The 20,181-nt window shown below is 46.7% G+C and overlaps 1 protein-coding gene across 1 annotated transcript in view; it reads left to right on the plus strand.

Moving 5' to 3' along the window:
* The window catches only part of Chd7 (chromodomain helicase DNA binding protein 7), a 179,361-nt gene that overhangs the window by 977 nt on the left and 158,203 nt on the right, over positions 1–20,181 (plus strand). The gene's annotated exons all lie outside the window — the stretch shown is intronic.

Genomic DNA, 20,181 nt, shown 5'->3' on the forward strand with positions numbered 1-20,181 from the left:
CGGCGGCGGCGGCGGCCGCGGAGTTCCGAGCCCGCAACCAGGGGCTCCCGGGGCACCCCGGTGACTCCCAAGTGCGGGAGGACGAGAAGAAAGGGAGCCGGGCTGGGGCGAGCGCGGGCGGGCGACCGGGGGACCCCACCTTGCCGAGCTGGCCCGGCCGCAGGCGGCGGCATAATAGCGACTTTAATCCGCGATCCCAACTCGCGTCCCCGCTCCCCTCCCCCCCCAGCCTGTCGGGGTCCGGGCGGGGGCGGGGGTCGCCAGGTGGCCCGGGAGCGGCGGGGTTGCGCGGTGCCCCCGCGGAGAGCCGGCTCGGAGCGCGAGCGACCGAGGTGGCTGGAGGCCGAGCGGTCAGCGGGAGAGGAAGGAGGGCGGCGGGGGACGCGTTGTTTGTTTGCTTCGCACCGGGGACGGGGCCCGGTGGGGGCGCGGAGCGCGGGCGGGGCGCGACGGGCCGCGGTGCGGGGTGGGCGAGGCGGCGCGGGGCGAGCGGCACGGGGAGGGGGCGACCGGCTGGCGGGGGTAGGGGACTGGTCAGGAGGCTCCGGGAAAGGAGCCGCCGGCCCCGAGCAGCCATCATTCCCGAGCCGCCTTTCTCCGGATGGCTCTGCCTCGAGGAGCCCCGCGCCGTGGGAGCGCACCCCAAACTCCGGCCCGGCAGCCCGCTTTGTGAGCGCCCCCGTGGAGCGGGCGGCGCGGGGAGTGCTGCGGCCGGGCAGTACGGTTCTCCCAGGAGGTCACTTTTAGAGACTGTTCACGCCTCGGTTTTAAACTAGTTTTTTTTTTCCCCTTCCCTCTTCTGAACAGACAATGGACAAAAGAAAAGTAGCAACCCACATGGAGAGTTTCCTTTGAATTGCTAGAATTAGATACACTATCCAGCTCTCCACTTGCTAAGTATACTTTTTAGTTTCCCGTTGTATATTATCTAGCAATCGATTTAAATAACTTACTTAAACTGTGTCTATCCTCTGAACTGGATCTCTGGAATATATTAAATAATTATTTTAAAATAATTTAATGAGAGCCCTGGTTTTTATTTTTATTTTTTAATTTTAAAAGAAGCCGTCTTTGCAGTGGGTGACACCTTCCTAAGGGGTCCACTGTTACTTTTCCCCAATTCTCTTTCAGTAAGAGGGAGAATACTCTTCATATGTGTGATAATCAACGGGAGAAAAATACATCTCTTTATTTCCTCACAGATCTGTTCTAACGATGACAAAAAATTTTAGTGGCGATGACCCAGCAGCTTGGTACCTGATTTATTCCGCTTATAATTACGTTTCCATTACAGTAATGGCCGAGAAATAACTTGAGCAGCGGTTTTATGAAGTTGCATCCTCCCCAGCCCCCAGAGTACATCTGTCGCGCAGTGTTTTTGTCTCGCTGTTGCACAACAGAAAGCCCTCCAGTCTTCCCCCTAAAATGGCAGCTTTCATTTGACTGGGGCCCATTCATTGACAACGATAATAAAGAGGCGGAAAGCTAGAGGCTTGGGGCACAGCAAACTCTAAGGATTGCCTTTCGAGGTGATAAGTAGGAGACATTTTAAGTCTTCCAGTTTGCTTATGAAAAGTTTATTTTCCCTGAAAAACTGCAAGAAAAAAAAACAACAGAGTAAAAGGAAATATTGGAAATGGAAAAGGACTTGATCAACGAATTTTAGGAGCTATTTAAATTTTTTTTTTCTGTTTTGTCCACTGGGTGAATATGACATTCCCCTTCCCTCTTTCTGGTAATCTGCTGATTAAGGGACATTATGAATTTTTGACAGGCTTGTAACAGGTGAATTTCCTCAGTGTGACACTCATGATTTGAGATTCTTTCCTGGGAGTGTGTATTTGGATTATTTATATTCTTTTGGCATATTGTTTCCCTCCCAAAGAAAACTGGACAGATTAGTAAATTTGAAGTTTATAAATTTTTGTCCCATGTTTATGCTTTCAAAATTCAAAGACTTTCTTGATAAAAAAATAAGTTATTTAAAAACTTATGTAAATTCTAAGCTCTGGTTAAACTGGCTTAATCAGTGGAATTATTTTGACATCAGTTTTAAAATTTATTCCCTTTCCCATGTCTTTGACACAGAGGACAGAATAGAGACATAATATGTAGATGATAGTAATTCTCAGCTTTTATTTTTCTCTTTCAAGGAAAAAAATAAACTAGTTACCTAGCGCTGCAGGTTGGGAATACAGATGCCAATGTTAATGCTGCCAGAGACTCGGTGTTAACATACTGCATGGGTGGATTCATCTAGGCTGGCTCTAGTTTTTTATTTGTTTGACTTACGGAATGTTTCCAATACTTCCTCTGACGGGAGTGTTCTCTGTTAGCCTTGGTTTTACTGAGAGTTGGGCACCTTAGGTTCCTGTTTGACTTTAAACATCAAGGACATATTACAACCTCTTCTGCATGCTGATGCAAAGTCAGGCCTGCCTCTCAGCGACGAATAGGGCTACACCGGCCTGTGCATTTGCTGGATGCCCCATAGTGCAGCGTGGGAGCCAGGTTTGGGACAGTTCTTTCAAACCTGGAATTGTATTTTATATGCTGCCGCGCATGATCAAGTTTGCTTGCCGTTTAGTTACCTCCCGTTTAAGTTCATTTTCATCCTGGCTGCGCAAGCCTTCCACCGTGGAACTCTGTGTAAGAGGCAGGACTTTCTCTCTGGGAGTTTGCTCTCTAGTAGCATAGACGCTTCTTTTTGCCTGTCTTCACTCCAGGGTGAACCGTGGCGGTGGTAGTTCTCTTTCTTCTGTATCCAGATAGGACCTTTGGTTTCATGGCAGGCGCCGTGATCATCTAATAAACAACACCTGTAAGTCAGGCATCACAACAGTGAGCATGCTCAGGACTGAGCAGCTTGTGCACCTAGAAAGCAGGGCTCTTGAAAGTTGTTCTGAAGAAAGTGATGACTCCCCAAATTGGGGCGATTTCTACGCAGAGGACATGCACTCCCACAGGCACAGCTAGGTGTGCTTGACAGCCTTGGGAAGGACCTTTGAGAGGTTGTGCTTGGCTGAAGGAAGACATTGGTCCTCTGTGGCTCTTTATTTGTATGCAGACACATTTGTGTGTCATTCAGAAGAGTTCTTCTTTTATGCCATTTAAAAATTAGAACTTAGCATTCTTGTTTCTTCACTGGTTTCTCTAGCTGTCAGTTTGTGAAATAAAATAGTCCTCTTGTAAAACATTTATTTACTTATTTATTTAGGTATTTTGCCTGCTTGTGTGTCTGTATGAGGGTGTTGGATGCCCTGGAACTGGAGTTAGAGACAGTGTGAGCTGCCATATGGGTGCTGGGAATTGAACCCAGGTCCTCTGGAAGAACAGCCAGTGCTCTTAACTGCTGAGCCATCTCTCCAGCCCCAGTCCTCTTAAGAAAACTGTTTATTTAGTCTTCTAAAAATCTTTGGCAATTGAAGATGACTTGTGGTATTTAAAATAAAAAAAAATGGGAGTAAACATATTTTTCTATAAAACGCAAAGGTGTAATGGCTTACTTCAACTTGAGTATCACTCATGTTGCAGATGTGGATGAAGGTCAGAGTAGAATGGTGGCGTCAAGAGCAGGAACGGTAATTAAAACACTCATTGTCTGTGTCTTTTATCAATGTATTAACATTTTACGTGAGATCAGCTGGGCTATAATAGAAAGCACCCATCATAAAGATTCTGTTATATAGAGTTGAACTTTACAGTCACCCGCACCTTCAGATATTTAGAATGTGAGGATCTTAGAGAGCCTGCTCAACTTTTTGACTTCATAGATTAAAAAATTAGAGCCAAGAGATTAATTAAATGGGCTGCCACTAGCTGGCCACTGAGTTACTGGTCAGTTAGTGCTCCCCCAGGCACTCCTGACTCCTGTGCCTCCTACTGTGCACTGTGCGGGAGGCGTGGGCTCGTCTCCTGGACAACCGAGATAGCTCTAGGAGGGTTGGGTTCTTCATGGAGTGGCTTGGGGGAGTGCCTTCTGTCTTCAGAGTTCTGGAGCCCACGAGAGCCAGGCTCCTAAACGACCACTGTTTGCTCCACTGTGTTAAAATCCCCCCACCCCCGTGATTATCTATTCTGAAAAAAGCAGAGATGGTTATTCCAACATTTGATGACTGTTTTCAGTGTAGGATCATGGGTTCATCGTCCCGACTACATTTTACTTGTCAGGCCTTGCAAACATGAAGTTTTTTTTTTCTTTTAGGTGGAAGTGTCTGTTTTGTTTTTGCTTTGAAATGGAGAAACCTGCTTTGGTGGGTAAAGGTTGACTGGCTCTCTGGTGTGTTAGTGGCTGTTGATGCTGAATCAGGTAGATACTTTCTCAGTGGTCATTTGAGCCCCATGTTGCCCGTGTAGGCTATAGGCTTGGCTTTCCGGACTCTTGATAGTTTTTTCTGTTCTGTTTTCGATTCAGCTGTTTTTTTTTTTTGGGGGGGGGGTACCTACCACCTGAAAGGTATAGTAGTGCAGTCTGGGAACACAGTGGTGACACGTGACACTTGGTAGAGCTTCAGAGAGCCAAGCTGCTGTGAGGCCAGGTGCTGCAGACACTGGGAGTTCCTCCACTGTGTGGACTCAACCACTGAGAAATGGCTTTAGTGTTGTCATCTGTATTTTGGTGCCAAGGAACACTTGAGAACGTTAAGAGGCAGCAGTGCCCTTTGACCTGGGGGAGGTGGCAGCTTTAAGCCATCATGGAGTTTCGAGATGAGACCCTCGAGGCAGGTAGCATCCAGCTTAGGCAGCGTTGACACGTTGTGGAATTTGGGGTTTTGGAATACAGCAGTAGTACTGAGGGTTCAGGCTGATTGACAGCGCAGGATTGTCTTCAGAATGAAATGAGAGTGGGTGGAAGGAAGGTGGAAGAATGTCGGCAGTGTTCGGTCTGCTTTTGTTGGGATTGATGCCAGTGTGGCCTCGACTGGCGTCCTTGGGGAGGGAGAGCAGTGGACATGATGTGAGAAATTTGTAGGAATTTCAGTGAATCCGGCTTGAAGATAGATGGATGTGTCCTGGAAGAGAGGTCTCTGGGGATGTCAGTTTCTAGCACATCGCCCTCTTGGCTGACTGGTGGTGCTGCTCGTGGAGGCAGCAGGCACCTGACGAGGGTGGCGTGTGAGGAAGAAGTCCATGAGTTCTTTGAGCGTGTGATGGAGATTACTGATCCTTGACTGTGGATTGGGTAACTGTTGTAACCGTCTTTTCATTGTTAGTGGTATTCCAGACTTTTCAGGCAGAATCTACTACCTGTTAGTGTATGGTAAGCCCACTGGGGAAAGGCTCAGGGTCATAGGAAGAAGGTGGTAAGCATTGAAGCCGGTCTGATTGTAACCTTTCTCTTTTCCTAGTCTAACGTGGACACTCTGTAGGAGTTGGGTCATCAGAGGCTGAGCACGAATCCTGTGGTAACCAGACTTGGCCACGTTCTCCTTCTGTGTCTTCTCTTCTGGAACCTCCTTTCAGTTGCCTGTTACGTATTCAGGCAAGGTCCCCGGGGCCTTCAGAAGATAGCTTGTGGGTGACATGTGCTTCCAGGGCCGTGCTTCCCACTTGGAGGGAGTTAATCATATTGAGGCAGTTGCGGTCCTACGTGGGTGTTGTAGAAATGAATACATTATTTAAATGATCGGGGAAAAATAATAACCTTGGCCTGAATACTTACCTGGTGTTTAGTGGAGTATGTATAAACCAGTTTAATATGTAAATTATGTTCAGAGGCAGTTCAGTTGTAGAAAGTGGATTATGTACAACATGGTTGCTAGTAACAGAGGAGAGACGTCGATTGACAAATGCAGAAAAGCTTCTGAATGGTGGATTTTAGCAATATATGGGCTAACAAGTTACGAAAATCCTGAATATTAACATCGAAACAAACTTTCTGTTGCTAATTGTTTTTGTTTGGTTATAGATATTATTTTACTTATTTTTTGTTTGCAAATGGAGATGTCTTCCCTGGAACTTTGTATCTTTGTTTTAGGGTCTCTTAGTATAATACCTGGGTGCTCCAATTACCATTTCAGAGGCCGTGTGCCAGCTCTTTGGTGGCAATGTATTTCTGGTACTTCTTCAGCTTCCTAGTTTCAGGTTTTGAAAGGTCCTTTAAGATGCCTTCTTTTGTTTGGTTTAGCCAGCATGTGTTTTCGAGGTCATTTCTCTCTGAGCTGTAAGGTAATGGGAAGGTGTCGGCTGCCTCCTGCAGTGTGGGCTTCAGGGGCTGATAAACCAAGTGAGAGCTTGGGGCTGTCTCTTCTCTCGGCTTCAGCAGTGACTTCAGCAGTGACTCGGAAGCAGCGGTCATGTGGTGGGTTTGAGTTTTACACCATATATTTCTTTTATCAACACAGGCTCAGGCATAGAGTCACTGCTACCAAGAGAGACTCTACCCCAGCCTTTGTGTGGACAACAGCCGAGAATCAGATGTGTGCTAGCACTGGTGTGTAGTTTCTTCTTGAGGACATCATCTTAAAGCAGTTGCTTAGGTTGGCACTGTGTCTGATACCTTGCTAATTGTTTTTTTTTAGCTCTGTAGCAGGTTGGGGGACTACCTAACCTTCGAAGGGGTGCAATAATGTCTCCTTTTTAATTTTCTGAGAAACTGGACATTGTAGAAATCTGTTTTGTTGATATTTGAAACAATTACAGGTGCACATATTACTTAAGCCATTAAGTATGTTTAACATGAGCAGGTAAACACTGAGATGTCCCTTCAAGAATAATAATCATACATTAGCTTCCGAGGCAGTGCCTGCTAGTGTTCTAGGTGAGTAATACAGTCAGTTTCAGCATAACTCTACGACAAGAAATGCCTTAATATCAGGTGTATTTTATAGTGTGTGGGCCTGGCAATTACTTTATGTATGGGTGGAGCCCGTGAACTGTTAACCATTAATCTTAAGAGGAAACTTAAAAGCCTCCATTTTGGTAGCTTATATATTCTTATGTACTTAATCTTGTTTGTGTTTGGATTTTTTGCTTTAATTAGTTTTAGATATGTTTATCATGTCAGAAAAATATCTACCTGAAAGTTTTAAAGTCTTGATTAAATTGTTGTTGGGCATTGAAGAAAAGCAAAGAACAAGATATCTCAAAAGATAACTAACAATAATCCATAATTGTGTATGTATGTATGTGCACTCATGTGCGTGTGAGCATGTGTGTTGCGCACACATGTTACTGTGCCAGCAGCATGCGTGTGGAGATCGGAGGACGACTGTGGGAGTCAGGCGTTGAGTCCAGGACTTTACATAGTAAACACAGGCTGTGCCACCGAGTTACACCGGATAGCCTGTACTGAGTGTTTTAATGGGTCTCTTAGCTACTCATCAAGAGCAACTCCAGGTATTAGGTGGAATTTACTGCATCTTTCAGCTGAGGAGACTGAGGATTTCCCACCGCAGTCTGTGGCGGAGGAGCGTGAGTTCTACTCTGCTCGGTTCTAGCATCTGCTTGCATATAGCATCTGAGCTGCTGTTGCAGCCAGACCACCTTCTCTTGCATGAGATAAGAAAGAGGGGCTTTAAAAGTATGAGTGATACCCTGCAACCACACAGCATGTCCTTTGGCGGAGCCTTGCCAGCTCGCGCTGTGCCTGTCCACACCGCCCATTTGCGCTTGCTGTGTCTGTGGCATTTTGCGATGCTTTGGCACACAAATGTTCAGAGTGCCCCTTTGACCTTCAAGACACTTCCTCTTCTGCGGGGATGAAAACATTTGTGGAGACCGTACATTCATACTCTGTGCTGGCTGGAAACTTGAACTCCTACGGCAGAAAGGCCAGATAGGAATCTTACAAATGGGGATTCTGATCCAACCACCCACCCAAGGATATGGTGAGGCCAAGTGGGCACGCACTGTGCCAGAAGCGCGGGGTAAAGCAATATGGCCTAGTGGGTGAGCAGTTGCTGTTTTCATCAGCCGACCTTTAGTCGCTGTACCCATCAAGTTTAAAAAAATGTTAGACTTATTTAATTAGTGTGTGTGTGTGTGTGTGTGTGTGTGTGTGTGCATGTGTGCGCGTGTGTGTGCCCATGCCACAGTGTGCTTATGGAGGTCTGAGAACAACTTGTGGAGGTTGGTTCTCTCTTTCCACCATGTGAACCCTGGGATCTAAACAGGGCATCAGATCCGGCAGCTAATGCCTGTACTTTCCGAGCAATCTGTCCAGTCCTTGATTTTGTTTTTAATATAAAAGATTCCTCAGACGACAGTCTTAACTGATGAGCAGACGAGCAAGTGGCCCGCAGTGGTGAAGGGCCACACGGTTTTCACTTTCGCCAGACTGCTCATTTCAAAGTTCACACTTGCATGCACCTCCATCCAGCAGGATGACCACACGGCAGTTACCCCGGTGATGCTGATGCTGTTGGTTACACAGAAGGGGCCGCCAAGTCTCTGGTCCTGAAAGTGTCAGTGTCGAGGGAGTAGTCGGTCTCCCCAGCTTCACAGTGCTCTCTGCATTGGGTTATGGGTGTCTTTCTAGAAAATAACCATTTGTCCTTTCTCCTAGAACTGCTGTTCTTCAAATACTAGGTGACAGTATCTTTTCTGGCCAGTGGCCTGGGCAGGTTCAGTGAGTTTTGAAGTATAAATGTCTGATTCTGTCAGACCCAAGTCTCTGGGAGCTCCAGGTTCCCCAGACTCAGAACAAGTGTCTTCTCATCTCCAGACTTGTGATTGTTGGGTAAGGAAGGGGTTAAACATAGAATAAGTTCGGGGCTGGAGTTTGAGATGTGAACGGCAGCTAGAACATGAGGAAGCCCCGTTTTCAGGAAAGAGAAGATTTAATGAAGCTCTCGGAGAATTATCGTTCTTCCTAGTCTGGGACAGAAAGATGAAAGTTCTCAAAGAAGACTGGTCCAAGGGACTGATCCAAATAGCTGGCATTCACAGAGCACGGACTTGGTGCGTTAGCATTTTACCAAGCTGTCTATACAAACAGTTCTCACTGAATCCTGAGGTAGGCTTAGGGAGAATGTGGAGGTAGGAATAGTAATTGTCATCTTATAGGGGGATAGAATGTAGCTTTGGAGATTTTTAAATATAATTTTCCAAGTTTGCAGTATGGAATGGGTATAGCCGAATGAAGCCAGGGCAGGTGCACTTGTCAGCCTGTGGCCCAAACCTTAGGCAGATATGAGGAACAGACAGATCTCGTACACATGAGCTTTTTAGAATCATTTCCCGGAGAGAAACTGAGGGGCTGCAGGTTGGCTATTAATGGATTTTAGTCTGTGAGGCCCCCTCTCCTCAACCTGAAAGACACAGGCTCATCACAAAGTGGACTTTGTGATGGTCCTTCCCTCACCGTTTACAAGGCACAGCCAGCGTTGAATTATTTATCTCATTGCAGAACTGGTTTTCTTGAAGTTTCTCCCCAGTGTTTATCCAGGGTACCGTTCGCTGGGCATCTTTTTCTCACTGCCCATGGCGGAGTTGCCCAGGATGCTACAAGGCTTGCTGTTGTGATATTCTATCATTCTGATCCTTGGTATGAACACTGTCTTGTGAGTGTGAGCATCTGAAATACTTGTGGACTGCTTCTGGTAACACACAAGAGACAACAGACCATCTCCACAACCGTACACAGAGTCAAAACCTGCCATATAAGAACACTTGGTCTTTGAAGGACTGCATGCATAGTGCATCACATTACCCAGTGGATATCCTAGCATCTTTGTGTAAGTATACCCTAGGCTGCTCACAGCATGCCTTCATAGAAGGAAGCAGCTCTCAGAATTTATCCCTTTAGTGACACTTAGAACCTGCATAGGTGTATATAAAGTTGTCACATGTCATCTAGACCTGCATGCCATTGGGTGTGTTCCTTGCCCATAGCCTTTTAAAAGGAGTGATAACTCTAGAGTAGTGGTACTACTTTTCCAAATAGAAATGCTATATTCCAGGGCTGGTGGGATGGCTCAGAGTGTAAAGCCACTCGCTGCCCAACCTAACGACCCGAGTTCAGTTCCTGTGAACCACATGGTGTAAAAAAGAAAGAAAGAAAGAAACAAAAAACTGGACTTCTGTAAGTTGTCCTGTGATCCCCACAGGAGTGCCATGGTGTATACACACACACACATACACACACACACACAGACGTAAAAAGTTAAAAAACTCACATGGTCTATTTCTGGCTTTTGTACATTTATAGTACTGACCTTCAGGATTCAATATACTGTTACAAGCTTGAATACATTGGGTTTCTAGTTAAAACGTAATATGTTTTTGGTATCCTTAAAATTTTAATCTTTGTTTCAGGAGTGTTGATCTTCAGAGTTTCATGTATCTGAATTACTACTTATCCTTACCACTTTTCCACTTATTAAAAAAAAATAAACAGGAGCTGGGTATGGTACTGCACATCTTTAATCCCAGCACTCAGGAGGCAGAGGCATGTGGATCTCTGTGAGTTTGAGGTCAGCCTGGTCTACTATGCGAGTTCCAGGATAGCTAAGGCTGTTACACAGAGAAACCCTGTCTTGAAAAACCAACCAACCAACCTACCAACCAACCAACCAAACAAACAAACAAAAAGCAAAAACCAAAGCAAAACCACAAAACCAAAAACCAAAAGCAAAAACAACAATAACAAGGAAAAAAAACCAAGCAGGCTTAAAGTAGGGGCTGGAGAGATGGCTCAGCAAACAGAGCACTAGCTGCTCTCACAGAGGACCACGGTTCAGTTCCCAGCACCCAAATGGCAGCTGTCAATTGCCCATAACTCCAGTTCTAGGGGACCCACTGTCCTCTTCTGACTTTGTGGGTACCAAGCATGGAGGTGGTTTATACATATGTAGGGGAAGCATGCATGTACAGAAATTAAAAGCAAATGTGTAGAAAAATAAAAACAAGCTTCTGCATGAAGCACATACCGAGTTTGTGAGGAGCGCTGAGAGCGACTGGGATGCTATGATTCATTCCGTTTAGCTGTGAGTGCCCAGCAGAAAAGGAAAACTTTGTATTGTCAGTGCATTCGTAAGGGCAAAACAACACAACAGGTAATTTCTGGACTTTCTTGAGCACACAGTAGGGGCTCAGCTGTGCTGGCAGTTTTAGAAGCAGGCTCTGCTGCTTCATTCAGCTGCAAAGTCTTTGCCCTAGCTTTTGCATGGCCATGGTCTTTGATGGCGAAGGAGGGATGGTCACTTTGTGGAGGAGTCACAGAAATTCAGGCTTGTTTACACCTTGGAGAATGGCTGACGATTGTCTTTCTGCAATTCTCAGTGGTTTAGAACTCAGAGATGAGCTCCTGTCATTGGGCTCCTGTTAATTAATCACAACACAGTACTTAAACCAGTCCGACCTGTATCAGGCAGACCGGGAGAGTACTGTCCACTCCAGCCCACTGTTGTATCTGGTCGTGGATTCGTTTCACTTCCTAGTCAGGAAGGGAGAAGGTCCTGAGAAGATGCTGCTTCAAGCATTGAAAGCAGGAGTTCGAATCTTGTAAAAGTTGCTGGTGTCTTTCTCACAAAGTGTAGACTCCCTCTCAGCCAGTCGGTTTGTTGAATTAAAATCTCCATGTGTTTTTAGAGCCCACCTGACTACTGGACTGTTTCTGACATGGTCCTGTGGCACCCATCTTCCTGACTGCTGCTACCCAGGGCCATGGTGAGGACTCCCTTGGGGCCCTGAGTCTTCTCCCATGCTGCTTCTGCCCACGGGTCTTTCTTCTCTACTCTTTCCTGTATGCTGGGGTTTGCTGACAGCCTTTTTCTGATCTGCCTTTATTTGGTCTGGTTCAGGTTCATAGGGTCAGCTCTTGTTGCCATTTGTAACCCCCAAAGCAAGACTGGAAGACTGTTTTTTTTTCAGTGTGTATACTTTGGAAAGGGAAAGGGTTCAGAAAATGGACTATATAGATTGTTACAATGTATTTGGGCTGTTAGGAGGAATGTTACTTTCTTACATCAATGTGGATAATTTGTAGCCATTCTTTGGCACGCTAGTTAGGATACAAGGGAAAGTGAGTAGCCGGAGAAAGTACTATTAAAACAATGGCCCTCCAGGATAAGTAACTTTGTATTTATTGATACATTTTACTCTCTTTTCTGCCATGGTCTGACTAGGAACTTGTTTCAGGAGTAATTCTGAAGTGTGATAAGTATATGCCAAGAGAAATTGACAAGCGACAGCATCTGTTGGGAACAGTTTATTCATTGTAAGCCAGAATGATTTCTTTTTCCTTTTCCTTTTTATTTATTTATTTTTTTTTTTGCTTTTTGAGACAGGGTTTCTCTGTGTAACAGCCCTAGCTGTCCTGGAACTAGCTTTGTAGGTCAGGCTGTTCTCGAACTCAAGGAGATCTGCCTACCTTTGCCTCCAGAGTGCTGGGTTAAAGGTGTATGCCATCACTGCCTGGCTTATGGTTTCTATGCATTTAAAGAAGAGCTGCTTTGAGGTAGTCTAGGGAGTGAGAAGTACAGGGCTTGGTAGCATGGTGCTGCCAGGGCAAGCTGTTCATGTTCAGAGAGTAGCAGCTTCCTTAACAGCTTAGGTTTCCTGACCACCCATCTCTTGATTCTTGTTCTGAACTTCGATGAGCAGATCATTGGGGACCTGAGTCTTCCCGCCTGCAGCCTCCGTTGGCATTCCTTTTCTTCCTGTACTAGGTGTTTTGACCTTGGCCTTCTGTAGGTCTGCTTCAGGGTCAGAGCTTCAGCTTTTGTTTTCACGTGTGACCCCAAAACTGTTGTTTTCAGTACTGTAGTAATAGGAGCGGCGGGGCTGTGTCCCCAGCACCCTGGGCTGCCTGGCTAGCTTATGCCCCGAAATAATTACACGAACACTCTTCTTTTAAACACTGCTTGGCCCATTCTCTTCTAGGCTAATTCTTACATATTAATTTAGCCCATTTCTAATCATCTGTGTGTAGCACCCCAAGGTGCGCTTACCAGGAAGATTCTAGCCTACGTTCATCCTGGGTCGGGGCTTCATTGCGTGTGCCTCAGAGAGTAAAGCTCTCGCCTCTGCCCGCAAGAGTGGAGCATTGTGTCTCTCTGAGGCGTCTGTCCCCGAGAGGAGAGCTGTGGAGTCTGACCTCACTTCCTCTTCCTCCCAGCATTCTGTTCTGTTTACTCCTCCCACCTATGTTTTAACCTATCAGGGCAAGCAGCTTCTTTATTTAATTAACCAATGACCTTCCTCCATCACAGTACCACCCTAACGGCTTCAGTTTTAGCGTTCCAGTCTGTGTATAATCGGGGCACAGCCCCTCTTCCTTCTTGTAGAACTCTAACAAAAGTTCACCCTTGGCTGTTGCTCTGCATCTTTCCTACACCTACCCTGGCTGCCGGGCACAGGCAACTGCGTAGCTGGGACATGCCACACCTGCAGCACTCTGTGTTCTGTGCCCGTGCCTGTGTAAGTGTGTCTGTCCTGGCACTGTGGCCTTTGAGCAGAGTTACAGACTGCTTAGATGTTATCATCACCATTCTTTGCCCAGGGAGGTGACCTATTTGGGGGAACCTCCCTTGCTCCTTGCCTGCTCCTGTGGAGGGCATCTCCCTCCCTCACACCTGTGTCCTCCAGACCTGCTGTCTTGGCTGTGCAGTTCTGGAGGAGAAAGGCCCTGTGTGCTCCTGTAACCACAGAGAGGGCTGACTTCAGCTCTGCTCCTCCAGGAAAGCCTTATTGGGTGTCTTCTGTGGAAAAGACTTCAAGTGTAGTTGGACCAGGTAGTTCATGTGGAGGTTCCTTATTGTAGCATTGGGAGGTGGCCCCTGTGTGGCCCTCCCCGCTGGTTCAGAGTGTGGGTAGGGAAGAGGAGGTAAGTTATCATGGCCCCATTACCACATTCCTGGCATCTGATTATAACATTGATGACACTTGGTTCTTACAGGATGCTGTGGGTCAATCTGGTGACCTGTGGATCGCCACCTCACTGCCATGCTATAACATGGTATGGACAGGAAACCCGAAAACCATCTATGGAAGACCTGGGGAGGAGCCAAGTGCTGACGTGAATTGGCTCTAGGAACGGGACTGTATAGAGACATGTTAGGGCTATGGTCCCTTTAGCTAAGGCCCACAGTGAGATAGGGAACTTGCCTTGCCAACAGGATTTCAGGAATGAGCTTCAGAAAGACAGGCTTCTCCAGTTTTCACAGATGTGAATCTCTGCACAGAGGTCCATGGCCCTGTCAGTTCTAAGGGGGTGAATGAATCCAGAGACGCGGCCGTGAAGAGCAGGGGGAATTTCTGTGTTTTCAGATTTATGTCTCCACAGAGCAGGCAGCCGCTTCAGCATGGACTTCCAGCGTGATCTCTTTGTCACTTGGAAGCATGGGTTTGCCTGGTGGAAGCTGATTTTATGAGCTTCCGGAATTGCATGCGGGGTTGTAGGTTGGTCTTGCTGACCTTTTGGTCTGACTTTACAGTTGTTGAAGGCCCGCTGGTGTCAAGTTATGGCTCTGCTAATCTCTGGAGATACTAGAAATGTTTCCCCTTGCTTGGAAGCACAAGTTACCATGTGACCACATGGGTGATGAGGGTAGCGCATCTGAAGAAGTGCTAGGAAAGTTTAATGAGGTGTGGTCAGTGTGCTAGCAGTGAAGACTGAGTCAGGAGGGTGTCTGGGTCTTTCCTGATAGAATAGAGAGGTCACAGTAGCCTGAACTTTAGCCATCAGCCAAAGCCATGGTAGGAGCCAGCTAGCCCATCCAGAACAGTCCACAGAGGCCAGGGCAGGGCTTAGTGACCCGGTGCCCTCTCATGAGTGTGGCTTGCCTGGAGCTGTGGCCCTTTGGTGAGGAACAGAGCACAGTCCCACGCTGCTGCCCACACTTCCTCCTCCCAGGCTTCAGTCCCACGAGCCTCCTTGGGAGACAGGAGTGCTGGCCAGGAGAAGGGGAGCAGGTTGGAGAGCAAGGAGAGGGTTGCCCTGTGGTGCAGTTGGAAGTTCAGCCTGGGTGAGGTCCTCACCGCGGTTCCATGATGGCAATGGAGACGAAAGGTTAGTCTGGCAATGTGTGGTGGATTGCACTTGAAGAGAGACTAGAGGCAAAAAGTCAGAGGCTGTTGAAATAGCCCAGCCAGGAGGCAGTGGAGCTTTGGGGAGGGCAGGGAACTGCAGGAGAAGATGATGTCCTCAAGGTGATGGGTGTGGGAGGATAACCTGTTGCTCCCAGGGCCCTGGCTTAGAGCAGGATGGTACCTGAGTGCACTCTGAGTTCAGCCTCGTAGGAAAACGGGGAGGGCATAGTCAGTGGCTTAGATGGAGAGAACTTAGTCCATCACTAAACACAGAGACTTGTAGGTTATAGGAGTAACCTATGCTAGACTTAGTGGCACATATCTGTAACTGTAGCGCTTGGAGGCCAGGCAGGAGAGTCACTGTTACATTTGAGCCTAGCTCGGGCTACGTTGCAAGACCCATGCATTCTCAAAACGAAATTAATGAAAATAACCCTCCTTATCAAGCTGTGAATATTTAAAATATTTCTCCCCGAAGTGTGATGAGACCCGTTACCTTATTACTGCCAGAAGTTTAAAAACTACAAAGCTTTCGAAAGGCCATGGGTGTATAAAGATGTTTATGTGTGGCCACAGCAGTGTGTCAGTCACCTGTGTCCCAAGCAGCAGTCCCGAGGCCTGTCAGCTCTGAAAAGAGAGCAGCCACACCGAGAAGTCGGGGGTGGTTAAATTTATGCTGAATTATATTAGAATATCAGGTAGACGTTGCAGATCACGCTCCGGGGAAACAGAAGGCTTCAAAGAGTAGAGCACAAAATGCTATGTTAACTGTGGTTAAATCTTAATCATAGGAAGTGCCAGAGGGAACACATCAGTTTGAAAAATGGATAGTTTTAAGGATCCCTGGTTTCACTTAGTTAAAAGCCGTGATTCTGACGTTGACCAGCTCTGGTTTGAATTCTTACCGAGCTGTCTACAAGCTGTGACTTGGACAGATGACCAGTTCCACTGAGCAGGGACAAGTTACATCACTCAGGACATAGTTTTTTCACATGTGTGAATGGTGATTAATACAGTAGTTCATCTAAATACGTTACTCTGTATCTTGTACCGTTAGCACTTAATAAACCAACTGAGCTGCGGGCAGTTTCTACTTTACTATTTATTTTCTCACCCTTTATATTTATGAAATGTTATGCTGATAGGATTGTAAAATCAGAGAAACCAGTGACACTGTATGGAAGAATTTGTAGTTTTTCATCACTTTTGTGGTATAAACAGGAAATCTTTTTGGTTTTAAAAATATTTTTTTTATAACTAATTAAAGTCCTGAAAAAGGTCCAACTTCGCCTTAAGGTTCTTCTTTCCCCCTTAGATTAGTTGGCAGGATTTGAAACATTTCTCTTACCGAAAGAAATTTCCTTCTGTTGGCAGCTGTATTTTCTGACAACAAAAAATAAAAACAAAAGCAAAAGCAAGCATTTTGTCCTTTTGGGTTTCTGTGGGTGAGCTTTACATTTGTATTACTAACTCTGCATTTGGCATTCAGGCCCATTAGTACTAGCTTCTCTGTATCTGCCCAGCTTGGGAGATGGGGCAGCTCTGGGAGATGGCAGTACCTTGGGGTTAAAAGGTTTACTGTGTCCTGGCAGGAGACTGTAGGCTGCGAGGGGAAGCTTCTGGAACCTGGAACTCTTTCATCTTGGAGTTGCGTCTTCTGTACTGGAGAAGCAAATTTGGGCACACAGTCTGGGGAAGCTTTGAGATCAACACACATACACACACGCACACATCTCTTTCCCTACTGAAGGTTGGGTACACAGTCTGGGGAAGCTTCGAGGTCAACAGACACACAAATACACACACACACACACACACACACACAAATGCACACAAATCTCTTTCCTTACTGGAGGTTGAGTACACAGTCTGGGGAAGCTTTGAGGGCAGCACACATACACACACAAACACACACAAACACACACAAATCTCTTTCCCTACTGGAGGTTGAATACACAGTCTGGGGAAGCTTTGAGGGCAACACACACAGAGACACGCACACAGACACACATACATACACACAGATACACACGCACATCTCTTCCGATTTCAGGGACCCTGTTGCCGTGAGAACGCTGCCATTAGTTCCCTCTTCTGTGGTCTCTGTTATCTTCCGAGGCAAACATGACCGAGGAGAGGGAAAGCAGTGACAAGGTGGTGTTGCCCCAAGATAATCGGCAGTAACTGGGCCAGTGCTTGCGCAAAGCCCAGGCCACAGAATCTGAACATAGCAGCTCTGTTTCATTTCTATATTTCACTAAGTTTAAGAAGGTGTCAAGTGCCCGATGTGTCCTTGCTGCTATGTTTATAAACAAACTAAACCACCTTTTCAAGTAATGACATCTTAGTTTGCACTCCCTTTATTTTGCAGTTTTGCTCATGGAGTAAAAGAAAACTTATTTGAATATATCTAAAATTGAAACGTAAGCCCAAAGGTCTGTCATTTTAATTATGTCCAGTATGACTTCTTACCCTGTAGCCCCCGTCAGACGTGACACATGGTACAATGTACATGGTATACAGTACATGGTGCATGGCACACATGGTACACGACACACACGGTACACAGCACACATGGTACATGGCACACACCATACATGGTACATGGCACATAGTACATGGTTCATGGTATACTGCACACAACACATGGTTCACAGCACATGGTACACAGAACACAGTACACGGCACACAACGCAGTACAGCATAGATGAACCTACTTCCGTATGACCCTGTTTGGCTACTAGGCCTAACCATGGCCCATAGTGAGCAGCTCTTCACAGTGTCCCTCTACCAGATGCTGCCAATACATCGAATGCCATAAAACAATATCTCAAGATGGTTTGCAAGAGTGATGCCAAACTCTATTAAAGCTAACAGTAAAGTAAAACCTATACTGCTAGCCGTCGTGCACGGGGTATCCTGTGGGGCTCCAGCACAGGGCAGCACCTACATCGTACCTAATGTAGGAAAACAGTTCCTGTCCGTAAGTTTAAAATGGACTGCTCAGGAATACAAAGCACGAAGGGACCCCTTAGTTTTTTTTTTACCTCGGGTAATCTGAGAGGACTGTGCACTAGGAATGCATTAAGAGTATAGGGTCAAGTGATGGCAGCATGACGACATGCTTTTAATCCCCGGCGCCCGTGTGAAAAGCCAGGTATGGCTGTTCATGCGCGTACCCTAGCATTACAAGGGAAGCCCAGTTCCAAGAACCCAGTGGCTAAGCAGCCTAGCTCACTTGTGGTTAGAGAGGCCCTGTGAAAAGGCGAGGACAGAGAGGGTAACAGAGCAAAACACTGTCTTGCAGCTTCTGTACGTGCGCACGCGTGTATCTGTATACCGACATGAACGAACCCCCCTTATGACAAGACAAACGGTATAGGGCGGATCATTTCCTACAGACTTCAGTGGGTGGACCTACTGTAGTTATGTTAGATGGTCCCCCGCCAGCAGCCATAGAGGATGAGTTCATGTAACAGGATAGTCATTTCAAAAAGTTTAAAGTGTCTAGTTAGCCGTCAGAGGAAGCGTGGCGGGGCTGGAGCTGAAGGCTGCCTGGGCCCTGGGCATGGTTGGATTCCTCCTGTTTGGGGAACTGGGCCAGTGACTTTTGATGCTGCAGTTTGCATGCTATGACCAAAGTGGTGAGTAGCGCCTTCCCCAGTAGCCTGGCATATACTAAGAGTCTATCTATGCTAAACCAGTGCTGGGGACCAACGCTCTGTCAGCTGCCTTGGTCGTCGGTGGAGATGGAAGACTGCCGGGCCTCAGCGTCCTTGGGAAGCCTGGAGCTTTCTGGGAGAGCTGTCAGGTTCTGCCTTTGAGGCGCTGAAGTGAGCAGTGTACAATGTGAGAGCAGCTGGGCACCAGTGTTCTGGAAGAGACCACCCATCGGATACCTTCCTGCTGAGTTCTTGGTCACCCCTTTTCATTTCCCCTTTGTCTGGTGAAGTACCTAACGAGCTCAGCAGAAGAGCTGTGTAAAATGTAAGAGGCCTTCCTCCATCTCAGGCTTATACATTATAAAAACCAAATATTTAATGCCGCTCAAGAGTATGTGACCACTCAGATGAACTCAGAATTTTGAAGTAATTTCAAAATTGTACACACTGATACCTTTTGTTGGGGTTAGGGAGACAAGATCTCATTATGTTGCCTTGGCTGACCTGGAACTCACTCTGTGAATCAGGCTGACCTTGAAGTCAGAGACCCACCTGCCTCTGCCCCCTGAGTGCTTGGATTAAAGGTAAGTAGTGACACAATTATTGTTTCTGGTACCTAGAGAGAGGCCTTTTCTATGACTCTCTTTTTGTTTTTATTTTTTTGGTTTTTTTTTTTTGAGACCAGGTTTCTCTGTGTAGTCCTGGCTGCCCTAAAACTCACTTTGTAGACCAACTCTGGGAGTTCAAAGACAGCTGGCTTTGAACTAACCTGCCTCTGCCTCCCAAGTGCTGGGATTAAAGGCGTGCGCCACTATTGCCCAACAACGGTCACTCTTTATGCTTGGGATTGACCTCAGCTGTAACCAGCTCTGTCCTCTTCTTGTGGGATCTTTACGTTCCTGCTTCCCTCCTGGAACCTCGCTGTGCTGTTGGGTGGCCCAGGAGAGGACACAGGAAATTAGAGTAAGAAACAAGTCAAAACTCTCAAGGACCTGTCCTTGCCTCCTGTCCCTAAGCTCCCGAGTTGAGGACTCAGCCCTCTTGATGTGCTTTCTAAGCACAGAATGGGCTAGTGAAGTGGGCTCTTTTCTTTAATTGCTCTTGTTGGGTAGCTTTTCATTGTTTCTGTGGAAATATTTTACATCTCAAAAGATGAGCAGGGATGAAATACTGAATTAACACTTGGACAGTGGCTTGCCCAGGGCTCAGTAAAACCTTAGGGACAGTTTCTTTCCCTTGCAGTTGGTGTCTAGGTTTGCTGGGCTCTCTGCATTGGCCATCTTACTGTGCCATATAGTTATGGTGAAGCTGGTTGACAGGCATTACCCAGCAGGCCTTGGAGCTCAGTGGCGGATGCTCTCTGAGGTCGTGGACTCTGTGCTAGAACCTGGTTCTCACTTCCTGTGTGACCTTGGGGAAGCTGCTCCATCCCGAAGAGGGCACTGGTGCCTGCCTGTCCTTGTTTTCTGGAGGAGTGCCGAGAGGCCAGCCAGGCCCACGGTGGTGCAGCTCGGGCCGCTTGACATTGCCTTAGAGCACCAGACTT

This window comes from Microtus ochrogaster, linkage group LG5 (assembly GCF_000317375.1).
Source record: "Microtus ochrogaster isolate Prairie Vole_2 linkage group LG5, MicOch1.0, whole genome shotgun sequence".
In the NCBI taxonomy this organism is placed as follows: domain Eukaryota; kingdom Metazoa; phylum Chordata; class Mammalia; order Rodentia; family Cricetidae; genus Microtus; species Microtus ochrogaster.